General features: G+C 34.1%; 2 non-coding genes across 2 annotated transcripts; both read right to left on the minus strand.

Moving 5' to 3' along the window:
• Positions 1-8,107: 8,107 nt before the first annotated feature.
• On the minus strand, positions 8,108-8,181 carry TRNAW-CCA. Its single transcript has one exon. It is a non-coding gene; the product is annotated as a tRNA-Trp (tRNA).
• Positions 8,182-8,320: 139 nt separating this feature from the next.
• On the minus strand, positions 8,321-8,394 carry TRNAP-UGG. The gene has a single exon. It is a non-coding gene; the product is annotated as a tRNA-Pro (tRNA).
• Between the last annotated feature and the right edge of the window lie 3,242 nt (positions 8,395-11,636).

Here is an 11,636-nt window from a genome sequence, read left to right on the forward strand (position 1 = left end):
TTTATAAAAAAGATTGAGCCGAATAAAAATAGATCATGATATGATCATGAGACTTGACAAATCGAGATTCGTCTATTCTATATATCTAGAATATATATATATATTAAGGTATAATACAATAAAGAAATAAAAAGAAAATAATAAAATATAGTAGTATCATATGATAATGGAATCAAATACGCAGTATTTACAGAAAAAAGTCTTCGTTTATTGGGAAAGAATCAATATACTTTTAATGTCGAATCGGGATTCACTAAGACAGAAATAAAGCATTGGTTCAAACTCTTCTTTGGATTAAGGTGGTAGCTGTGAATAGCCATCGACTACCTGGAAAAGGTAGAAGAATAGGACCTATTCTGGGCCGTACAATGCATTACAGACGTATGATCATTACCCTTCAACCGGGTTATTCTATTCCACTTCTAGATAGAGAAAAAAACTAAAGGAGAATGAATGAAAAAAGACATAGTTTGGAAGTTAGACCTTTTTATAAGACTCTCTTTCAATTTCAAAAAAGAGGACGTTTGAAACTTTTAACAGGCGTAATCGTGAGTCAACATGCTAGAACTAGATAAGGAAGTTTTCTATAACCTTAATAAAAAGGATAAAAAGGTAGTTTTAGTTTATGACTCCGATCAAGAGCGAGAAATCCTTGATTTGGGATTGGACATAGAACCTGGACCCATCGGAGAGACGTTGAAAGGAGCGTATCCTGATGGTAAGAATTATACTTTCGTGGAAATACAGCGCTATAGACTTCAGTGTGGTAGAGTAGACGTTTTGTTCCTAATTTTTCTGGACCAAACCTCCGCTCCGACCCAACGATACAATGAATTTTTTCTGTTCATATTCATAAATAAAAAAGATTAGGAATCGCAATGCTACTATATGCGTCCAGAGCAGTATTTTGAATACTATTCTTCTATAATCCATTATTGCGCGGGGTCTTACTAACAGGACTTCGCGGCACAGGACGGGTCTTCGTCGAAAAGCTAACACCACCCGGCATTTTCATACCCTTTCTTTGGGTGGTATATCGCCTTTAAAAGTCTAAGAGGGTAGTAGGGGGGATCTTAAGAGGGTAGTAGGGGATCTTAAGAGGGTAGTAGGGGATCTATAGTAGGTAAGATAATTTGCCCTTTGATTTTGATTGAATATACTATTTTTCTGCCTTTACCACGCATTATTGTATGCGCTTCTAGAGAAGTATGTATGCAGGAAGTAAATTCTAGTCGCTTTCTTTTGAATCCAATTTCAAATTAGATTAGAAAGATAGAAAGGCCATGAGGATGGGAAAATAAAAAAAATCTTTTTAATTAGTTCTCCTTTTTTGGAATTTTCTTATTATCCTTATCATTTTTTTTACAGAATATTTTGCAAACTAAAAAAATACAATAGTCAATATTCCTTATAATAGATATACTTAATTATATCATAAGAATCTTAAGATATTTTTCGACTAGATAGAAATAGTAAATTTGAATTGAGACACCTATTCCATGACGGATTTAAACTTACCTTCTATTTTCGTGCCTTTAGTAGGCTTAGTATTTCCGGCAATTGCAATGACTTCTTTATTTCTTTATGTGCAAAAAAAAAAGATTGTCTAGTATTTTTTAGTGTAAGTAATATAATATGGTAGGGTATGTGACTTTTTCTACACACACTTTCTACACACAAATGAAAAACGGCTATGGATGCAGATATAGGCTACGAGCATAAATGCATGAATATGCAGAGCTTGGTATAGCGAGTTTTTTTTTATTTATTTTAATTGAATCAACGAATATTTTTTGAATAGAAAGTCAATGTATCTAACCTATTATTTCACAGGAGTACTAGTTGCTGAAGGCGATTTCAGAATCAAAAAAAGTAAAGGCAAAATTATTTAGCTTATTCTCTCAATTTCAATCGACCGCTGCTGGATTTAGTATATCTAATATGAATTGGCGATCAGAACACATATGGGTAGAACTTCTAAAAGGTTCTCGAAAAAGGAGTAATTTTTTCTGGGCCTGTATTCTTTTTCTAGGTTCACTAGGATTCTTATTGGTTGGGACTTCCAGTTATCTTGGTAAGAATATTATATCTATACTTCCATCTCAAGAAATTCTTTTTTTTCCGCAGGGGGTCGTGATGTCTTTCTACGGAATCGCAGGCCTATTCATTAGCTCCTACCTGTGGTGTACTATTTTGTGGAATGTAGGTAGTGGTTATGACCGATTCGATAGAAAAGAGGGAATAGTTTGCATTTTTCGTTGGGGATTCCCTGGAATAAAACGTCGCGTCTTCCTTCGATTCCTTATGCGGGATATCCAATCAATTAGAATTCAGGTTAAAGAGGGTCTTTATCCTCGTCGTATTCTTTATATGGAAATCCGGGGCCAGGGGATCATTCCCTTGACTCGTACTGATGATAAGTTTTTTACTCCACGAGAAATTGAACAAAAAGCTGCCGAATTGGCCTATTTCTTGCGCGTACCAATTGAAGTATTTTGAGGTATCTTTTTTGAACTGAATTGAATGAAGAAAAGATAAATTGGAAGAAGAAAAGTTTTCTCAACATGGGGAGGAAGTCCCTTCGAAATTGGATTTGTTATTGTAAGGGGATTTTTAAGTATTTATCTAAAGGAAGGAACAAACGAGGATAAGATAAAATTATTTTAAATTTTTTTTGTCGAAGTTAGATATATTGCATACTATTCTTCTCTTCCATTTTCACCCGAAAGGGCTTTTTTTATTCTATTTCACTATTTCATTCCATCTAGATCTAAGAAAGAACCCAATGCACTGAAATTCCACTAATATACAAAAAAGAAGAATAGATACAGGGTATCAAACCTATAGAGTTTTTGCTTCAAAGAAATAGAAATATCATGAAATAGAAATATCATCATATAGAGTCAGGGAATGGAATAGAGTCAGCGAATGAAGCATATTCATTAACAACTCCATTTACAGATCAAAAATGAAAAAAAAGAAAGCATTGCCTTCTTTACTATATCTTGTATTTATCGTACTTTTGCCTTGGGGGGTCTCTTCCTCATTTAACAAATGTCTGGAACTTTGGATTAAGAATTGGTGGAATACCAGGCAATCCGAAACTCTCTTAACTGATATTCAAGAGAAAAGGATTCTAGAAAGATTCATAGAATTAGAAGAACTTTCTCTCTTGGACGAGATGATAAAAGGGAAACTAAAGACACATGTACAAAAACCTCCTACAGGAATACACAAGGAAATAATACAATGGGTCAAAATAAATAATGAGGATCATCTCCATATCATTTTGCATTTCTCGACAAATATAATCTGTTTGGCTATTCTAAGTGGTTCTTTTTTTCTGGGTAAAGAGGAACTTGTCATTTTGAATTCTTGGGTTCAGGAATTCTTCTATAATTTAAATGACTCAATAAAAGCTTTTTTTATTCTTTTAGTTACTGATTTTTTTGTTGGATTTCACTCCACCCGTGGTTGGGAACTAGTAATTCGTTGGGTCTATAACGATTTTGGATGGGCTCCTAATGAGCTTATTTTCACTATTTTTGTTTGTAGTTTTCCAGTAATTCTAGATACATGTTTGAAATTTTGGGTCTTTTTTTGTTTAAACCGTCTATCTCCTTCGCTTGTAGTCATTTATCATTCAATTAGTGAAGCATAAATTCATTTGATCTCCCGATATTAATATTAATCAAATTAGCATCTTTCTTTAGAAAGAAAGCCCTTTTCCATTTTACCAAAATTCTTTCTATTTATACCTGCTTTAAGGTATTCATCATTGCAGTACAACTGTTGCAGTAGAATGCCAACAAATTCGTGTATAGGGAACTAGATTAGCTTAGCTACCTATCTAATTTATTGTAGAAATTCTGGGATCTGTGATTGGACATGGAAAATAGAAATACTTTTTCTTGGGTAAAGGAACAGATAACTCGATCGATTTCTGTATCGATCATGATATACGTAATAACTCGGACATCTATTTCAAATGCATATCCCATTTTTGCGCAGCAGGGTTATGAAAACCCACGAGAAGCAACTGGGCGAATTGTATGTGCCAATTGCCATTTAGCTAGCAAGCCCGTCGATATTGAAGTTCCCCAAGCTGTGCTTCCCGATACTGTATTTGAAGCAGTTCTTCGAATTCCTTATGATATGCAATTGAAACAAGTTCTTGCTAATGGAAAAAAGGGAGGGTTGAATGTAGGTGCTGTTCTTATTTTGCCCGAGGGATTTGAATTAGCGCCGCCCGACCGTATTTCCCCTGAGTTAAAAGAAAAGATAGGAAATCTTGCTTTTCAGAGTTATCGTCCCGATAAAAAAAATATTCTTGTGATAGGCCCTGTTCCCGGTAAGAAATATAGTGAAATTGTCTTTCCCATTCTTTCCCCTGATCCTGCTACGAAGAAAGATGCTCATTTCTTAAAATATCCTATATATGTAGGGGGAAACCGAGGAAGAGGACAGATCTATCCTGATGGTAGCAAGAGTAACAATACAGTCTATAATGCTACGTCAACAGGTATAGTAAGAAAAATACTACGTAAAGAAAAAGGGGGGTATGAAATATCCATAGTTGATGCATCAGATGGACGCCAAGTGATTGATATTATACCTCCCGGACCAGAACTTCTTGTTTCAGAGGGGGAATCCATCAAGATTGATCAACCATTAACAAGCAATCCTAATGTGGGAGGTTTTGGTCAGGGGGACGCAGAAATCGTGCTTCAGGATCCATTACGTGTCCAAGGCCTTTTGTTCTTCTTCGCATCCGTTATTTTGGCACAAGTTTTTTTGGTTCTCAAAAAGAAACAGTTTGAAAAGGTTCAATTGTACGAAATGAATTTCTAGGTCCCGGAATTTCTTACCATCAAGTTGGTAAAAAGCCTCGATTTATTGGCAATTGCTAGAATTATCTATGATCTTTTTTGGAAATCCTTTTTTTGTTTAGACTTTTTTTTGTTTACGAGATGTCTGGAATTCCTTATTTATATCTCATGCAAAAGAAGAGAATCCAAGGCAAAGGCGAGAACAATAAAATTTAAATTTCTTTCGAGGGATTGCAGGTCTTCTTAATCGTCTATTCGGCACAAGAAAAAGGCTTTTTCTTGTGCCGATTCTTCTTGTATCAAAATAAGAATCCTTTTTCTTCCTAATTCGTCAAAGATTACTTTACTATTTCTTCTTTATTCGGGTCTGTCTCTTGGGCCTCTTTTTCTTTTGCTTAGGTTTAGCCGAGGTAGTGGACAAACAGAGGGGAAGAAAATATGGCGGGGGACAAATTTCTTGTGATTGTAAGCAAATAGAATTGCTTGGCTTGTTTAATTAAGTTTAACTTCAAACTTACAGAAATTTTGCAAAAAAAAGTAAACTCTTCCATTGAAGGTTTTTTTTTTATTTTTAGGCTAGTTGAATAGTTTTGATTAAGGTTTTATTAGTTTATTACTCGAAACTAAATCAAGGATTTTCAGGATACTTCCTTTGTGGAATAAGATATTGGATCCTCGAGTGATCTCTTTTTCTTGTTGCTTCATAAGAGTGAATCGAATAGATTCAATTCGCGTTATAAGAGTAAAAATTCCGCGGGTCCTTTCCGCTCTAATCAGATAAAGGGGGTAAGGACCCGCTAAGCTCCTACTTTTTCATGTTTACAATCTGGTCCCTCCGATTACTATAGAGATGAACCCAATCCAGAATATGAACCATAAAAGAAAACACCTACTAAACCAATCACAGGAATACCAGCTACAGTACCTATCAGCCAAAGAGGAATTCTTCCAGTAGTATCGGCCATTTCCCCTACTTTCCTCCACATTTTATCAATTGGTCATGCTAGAGACAAAAACAGTCATGGGTAGTTATAAGGATGGTATCTTTCCAAATGGGATAAGAGAATTCTTATTAGTCTCTTTCTTTCTCTCAATTGAAGAAGTAATTGGAAAATAAAACAGCAAGTACAAAAATGAGTAATAAACCCCAGTATAGACTGGTACGATTCAATTCAACATTTTGTTCATTCGGGTTTGATTGTGTCATAGTTCTATAGTTGGAATTTGGTTTATCGTTGGATGAACTGCATTGCTGATATTGATCCCAAGAAAAAAACAGTAGGTACAGCTAGTCCGTGAATAGCCAGCCATCGCACTGTAAAAATAGGATAGGTTCGATCTATGGTCATTGAGGGCCTCCTAAAAGGATCTACTAAATTCATCGAGTTGTTCTAAAGAATCAAAACGGTCGGTTATTAACGGAATTCCTTGTCGGCTTTCCGTGAAATATTCGTTTGGCCTAGGACTTCCAAACACGTCATAAGCTAAACCCGTACTGACAAATAACCAACCCGCAATGAATAGGGAAGGTATAGTAATGCTATGAATAACCCAGTATCGAATACTGGTAATAATATCAGCAAAAGAACGTTCTCCCGTGCTTCCAGACATGCTGAACTCCCAAAATTTTTGTACATTCAAAAAAGGAATTGATTCCGTAAAAGATGGGATCAACCAGTAAATAGAAAATTACTGATATTTCATCCTTGTGAGATTGTCAATTTTGTACCAAAGGTGTATTTTGAGTATACCGAATTAGTATAGCTATCCTTCCTATGGCACAGCAATCTGGTTTTGCCTGGTTCCGAAACATAATTACTTTTTTTTGTCTATAGGTAAGCTATATGTTATTCAAGGCGTCAATAGAAAACCCCTTTTTTGTAGGTTCTATTTATTTTCCTTGGCTTCGGAATAATAGAGTAATTCGGAATAGCAGCCAAAATCTTGGGAAAATCTAAGTTAATGATCAATAGGTTTGGATAAATAATTTAGGAAGGATATTCTCATACTGACACAATACAAGGACAAGTATATATATGTGAAATTTATCCTTTCATAATTCGTAATTAATCCTTGTCTTGTTTGTTGGATTAGGTCTAACTTTCTTGACCAAACTGCGAGCGTGGAACTTTACGAGATGAAATAGGGAAAGACAGAAGATAGAATAGAACTTAAAAGGATAATTGAAGTGACTCGTCTTCGAATCTACTTTGGTTGGAGTTCGAAAAAGGAATAAAAATAAAGTAAATTCAAGGAAGAGCTTTCTTTTTTTTTTAACAGACCCTCGGGAGGTCGTGGAATGCTTTTCTTCTCCTCTTATTCCATATAGAATACAATCAGTTAAAATTAAAATAAGAAGGAATAGGGGAATATTCGATCGTTCAGTCCAAAAAGAGGGTCCTATTGAAAAAGAAATTATCCAAAATAGAAAGAAGTTTTTTTTTCAAATTCAATTGTTTATTTATCTCTTATTCCGAAATTTCCCTGAAAATCCAATTTCATTTTTTCATTCAATGGGGTTATATGATCTAGTTCTTAATATTATTACTTTACTCAATTGAAAAATTCCATAACAAATCTCTTGATTCGAAATTAGGGACTCATGTATCATCTGATGAATCCACTTTCTTTTACACTTCTGTATCTCACTCTATCTTGTTTTTTAGTATTATCTAAAATAACTGATGAATTATGAATTTTCCATAACTTAGGTAAATGCTTTACCAACATATGTAGTGTAGTAAAAAAAAATAAATGGAATTTAACTCTTTCATGCTTACTTTAACTAGTTATTTCGGTTTTCTACTGGCTGCTTTAACTATAACCCCAGCTCTATTTATTGGCTTGAACAAGATACGTCTTATTTGAATTGACTGAATAATAATAATTCAGAAAAGCAAAATCTTTCTTTGGGATTCCTGATATTCTACGACTCTTTTCCAGACTAATTAGGAATTCTTTTCTTGGTCATTGAGATTCGTGGATAATTTAGAGTACTATTTAGGGATAGATCGTACCTCTTTTTTTATCCCCCCGAACAAATCGAAATGATTGAAGTTTTTCTATTTGGAATCGTCTTAGGCCTAATTCCTATTACTTTAGCGGGATTATTCGTGACTGCGTATTTGCAATACAGGCGTGGGGATCAGTTGGATCTTTGATTGAGTCATTTTTTTTTTTTTATTGACCTCCTCTCTGGTCTGGAGGAGGTCAAATTGGAGTTACAATTCAATTTTGTTAAATTATTTTACTCTGCTTCGACATAAGATAGATGGAATCACGCTCTGTAGGATTTGAACCTACGACATCGGGTTTTGGAGACCCGCGTTCTACCGAACTGAACTAAGAGCGCTTTCATTCATTCAAAAAGAAAATCTTTTTCTATTCCTAATGTATCTCACGTACGTATAGTCTCCACAAATTCCAGTTATACCCACTTTACTTTAATTGATCTCGTTGCTACTGCCTATAAAGAAGAAAGAAGTAATAGGTAGGGATGACAGGATTTGAACCTGTGACATTTTGTACCCAAAACAAACGCGCTACCAAGCTGCGCTACATCCCTTTTCCAAATTAAATTGTTGTGCAATGCCATTGTACACAATTCCTGTCTTCTTTTCCACATCATAATTTTCTTATTCTTTCTCTATCTATATATAGAACCCTCGTGTCATTTCTTCTTTTTGGTCTCATATAATTAAGGAATTATATACAGCTAAAATCCAATAGAATTTCGCCTATAAAAGAAAGATTACTTTTCCTTGATAATATATAGGAAGAAGGGGTCATCTTTTTATTTTTTAGGGATAGGACAATTTCGGAAAATTTCGTCGATTATGGTTCAGTTTATATATAGCATAAGTTTATGATCATATATGTATTCCAACAAGGAAGGAGGATTTTCAATGCGGGATATAAAAACATATCTCTCTGTAGCACCCGTGCTAAGTACTCTATGGTTTGGTGCTTTAGCAGGTTTATTGATAGAAATTAATCGTTTATTCCCGGATGCTTTGTCATTCCCTTTTTTTTAATTCTAGTTATTGCTATGGGAGGGATAGATTTCTTCGTGATATGACAAAATTTTATCTTATCCTTTTCAATCTTTTTTTAGTATCGGAAGGAAAAAGAAAGAAAAGATGGATTGGGTTGAACCTCAGAGTCATTAAAAATTTGGTAAACCCTATTTTTAAAAATAGAAATTCAATTTAAAGGGGTACCCAAGCTAAATCAGGCCTCAGAAATCAGAGCATAGAAAAAGGCGGGGCTGACTAATTAAATGAAAGGATTTCGAACCAAAATCTTTGCTAATTCGACAAGGATTGTATTCTTTAATTATTTCTCTATTTTTTATTACTTAATTTAAGAATAAAAAAAAATTATTCTAATGAATTTTATTCTTCTTCTTCGGATTCAAAATAGAAGAATAAAAGAATAAGTAGAAGAATTAAATTAAGTCAATCCAAAAGGAAAAGGAGGTTCATGGCCAAGGGAAAAGATGTTAGAATCAGAGTTATTTTGGAATGCATCAGTTGTGTTCGAAAAGGTGCCAATGAGGAATCGACGGGGATTTCTAGATATAGTACTCAAAAGAATCGCCACAATACACCCGGACAATTAGAATTCAAAAAATTTTGTCGTTATTGTCGCAAGCATACGACTCATCACGAAATAAAGAAATAGGAACATCGTGTATTCGATCTTTCCAAACAACAGAAAGAGTAAGAACTTCATATTTTATATATAAATAAAACATAGTATAGAATACAAAATACAAATCAACTCATCTGATTTCCGGTCGATATTATTTCATATGTATAGAGGGTATTCATATACTATAAATATGAATCAAATAAGATATGGATCAAAGAAAAACTACTTCTTCTGGATCCTAAATTAATAAAATAAAGAAGTGCATTTTCCAATTTTAAATTAAATAAGGAATAAATCATGTATACATCTAAACAACCTTTTCTTAAATCTAAGCAACCCTTTAGTAAATCCAAGCAAACTTTTAATAAATCCAAGCAACCCTTTCGTAAATCCAAGCAAACTTTTCGTAAATTCAAACAACCTTTTCGTAAATCTAAACAACCTTTTCGTAGGCGTCCCCGGATTGGCCCGGGAGATCGAATTGATTATAGAAACATGAGTTTAATTAATAGATTTATTAGTGAACAAGGAAAAATATTATCGAGACGAATAAATAGATTAACCTTGAAACAACAACGATTAATTACTCTTGCTATAAAACAGGCTCGTATTTTATCTTTTTTACCGTTTCGTAACTATGAGAACGAAAAACAATTTCAAGCCCAGTCAATTTCAATAATTACAGGTTCTAGACCCAGAAAAAATAGACATATTCCTCAATTAACGCAAAAGTACAATTCCAATCGAAACTTAAGAAACTACAACCAAAATTTAAGAAACAACAACCGGAACTTAAGTTCCGATTGTTGATGTTTTATTCGAATTCGCAAGGGCCAGACCTATATATATTATAAAGAAAGTAATCCAGCTCGTCGATTCCTACCACTTAATCTTAATTTATTGTATCTTCCCGGAGTTCCCTCTCCGGGAATTCATCTTTTATTATTCCAGTATATTACTTTATTTATACCTTTAATTGATGATCTTTATTTTATTGGAAATCGTGTAAAGATTATTTGGATTTGATACAGCTACTTGTGCAAGCATTTTACGATTAAGAATCAATTTCTTCTTGTACAGGTTGTGTATTAATTTACTATAACTATCGAATACTTTATATACCCGCGTTGCTGCGTTTATCCGAGTGATCCACAAACGACGAAAATCCCTCTTTTGCCTACCTCTATCTCGATGAGAGGAAACAAAAGCTCTTTTTACTTGTTGGGTAATCATTCGATTAAGTCTTAAATGAGCCCCTCTAAAGTTTGAGGCAAATGAACGCATTTTTGTTCGTCGTCTCCGGGCTATATATCCTCGCGGAACTCTGGTCATTGAATCAAATTAACCTTAATGAATAACTAATGATTTCTCTTCTTTTAGCCACCCTTTTTCTCATTAATAACAAAACTAATTATTCCGATATATAAAATATTAATTCCAATGGCTTTTGCTATAGTAACCTTCCCAACCACGATTTTTTATTCCACTCCGTTCAGTTATTTCTATACGAAATAACAAATTCATTCTAAATAATACTAAAAAAAATAGTGGGTTCCATCGTTTCTATGGTTCCCTTTTAAACGGTGAGGCCCTCTCTATACACCGGAGCCCTTTCTTTCATCAAAAAGTATTACGAACTTGTATAGTTCACATTCTTTGGCTCTACCTATCCATTATAGAGTAAATAGCTCTTTTCACAATAAGAGTTATCCATACAGTGACGGTATTTAATTATGAAAGTTGGCTAAGTAGCTGACCCTGTTAGTCCGTTCTTTATAAGATAAAAGAGCATAAGCCTTTTTCTTTTTATTACTATTTCCTCCGCTTAATGGATAACCATTTGCTACCAATGGGAGAATTGCTTCTTATTTCCAAATTTAGATAATTCGATTTGCACCAAAGGAAACCAGAAATTCCATATACCATAGAAATCTAGGATAGAGAAGCTATATCCTATTCATTGGTACTAATCAGGGATACTTCAAATTTTTTTTATATTTGTTTGAAGTCATGATCTGAACGAGTCGCACATACACCCTAGCACATGTTCCTCGACGCTGAGGGCATCCTTTAAGCGCAGCCGTTTTTCTAGCATTTCGTATTGGCTGTCTTGCGTTTCTAATAAGTTGTTTAACCGTTGGCATGTTGTATGTA

The sequence above is a fragment of the Hordeum vulgare genome, unplaced genomic scaffold (assembly GCF_904849725.1).
Source record: "Hordeum vulgare subsp. vulgare unplaced genomic scaffold, MorexV3_pseudomolecules_assembly, whole genome shotgun sequence".
In the NCBI taxonomy this organism is placed as follows: domain Eukaryota; kingdom Viridiplantae; phylum Streptophyta; class Magnoliopsida; order Poales; family Poaceae; genus Hordeum; species Hordeum vulgare.